Source organism: Myotis brandtii, unplaced genomic scaffold (assembly GCF_000412655.1).
Source record: "Myotis brandtii unplaced genomic scaffold, ASM41265v1 scaffold579, whole genome shotgun sequence".
NCBI classification, from domain to species: Eukaryota; Metazoa; Chordata; class Mammalia; order Chiroptera; family Vespertilionidae; genus Myotis; species Myotis brandtii.
In genome coordinates, this window is record NW_005370171.1 from 893,602 (window position 1) to 894,154 (window position 553).

Below are 553 nucleotides of genomic sequence, written 5' to 3' on the forward strand. Positions count from 1 at the left end.
GCGGCTGGGACACCCTGTCTCTCTCGGCTCCAGGTTCCTGGGCTCAATCTGGTTGGTCCAAGTGGACGGACGGGGCCCGGGCGGGTACAGGGGCGGGTGATGCTCCTCCTCGCTCTGTGGACGGAGAGGGAGCTCCCAGGTGTCTTGCCTGTTGGCAATGCTCAACGCGTGTTTACTTTTTGGTTAATAGCAAGTTAAATATCAGAGCAAGGAATGAACAGGCTTCCTTACAACGCATCGCAGCACGTGCCCTTTATCATATTACACTTCACGCTTGGTCCCCGCAGTTCAAGTCTCATTGGAGGAACCTTTTGAAAAGCAACTTATTTCAGATTAAATCTCTCTTACGTTTGACTCCTAAACTCAGTCCGTCTTCGTTCCTCTGCTCCTGGGAGAACAGCAGGGGAATGTGGGTTGTTGTCATGGGAACCGGGGGTGCAGGTGCCCGGGACGCCCCATCCAGCGGGGGCGGGAGTGGCCCTTGGACGCTGAGTCGGGGAGAGAGGAACCGGGTGGGGATCCAGCCAGCGGTTTGTCAGGAGCGGCGTGTGGA

At 57.0% G+C, this 553-nt stretch overlaps 1 protein-coding gene across 1 annotated transcript in view; it reads left to right on the plus strand.

Moving 5' to 3' along the window:
- AP5Z1 (adaptor-related protein complex 5, zeta 1 subunit) overlaps positions 1-553 on the plus strand; it is a 17,551-nt gene that overhangs the window by 4,468 nt on the left and 12,530 nt on the right.